Below are 439 nucleotides of genomic sequence, written 5' to 3'. Positions count from 1 at the left end.
CCGCTTTTATCACGCTCTCCGCTGTCCACTCCTCCTGCGCCCCACCTAAAGCGCATATCATTTTTTTCTCCTATTACCATCTTCATTGCCTTTTCCTCCTCCTCCTCTTATCACGCTCTCCGCTGTCCACTCCCCCTGCGCCCCACCTAGAGAGCCTATCAATTTTCCTCCTATTACCATCTTTATTGCCTTTTTCCTCCTCCTTATTCGCTCTCCGCTGTCCACTCCCCCTGCGCCCCACCTAGCGCGGCTGTCACCCCCACGAACGGTGCTATTTTCCCCGGCTGTTCCTGTGAACTCAGAGACCAGTGATAGGAAGAAAATTGTCTATTTCCGGCCGTCCGCGTGACAGTCGCTCGCCTATTCAAGGGTCGAACCTTCTAATGATTCTTACTTGGCTTCTCCGTCGGTTCTGTTTGGTTGTTTCGCTTTGCTTGGC

The sequence above is a fragment of the Penaeus monodon genome, chromosome 27 (genome assembly GCF_015228065.2).
Source record: "Penaeus monodon isolate SGIC_2016 chromosome 27, NSTDA_Pmon_1, whole genome shotgun sequence".
NCBI lineage: Eukaryota > Metazoa > Arthropoda > Malacostraca > Decapoda > Penaeidae > Penaeus > Penaeus monodon.
Note: the sequence above shows the minus strand (reverse complement) of the source record.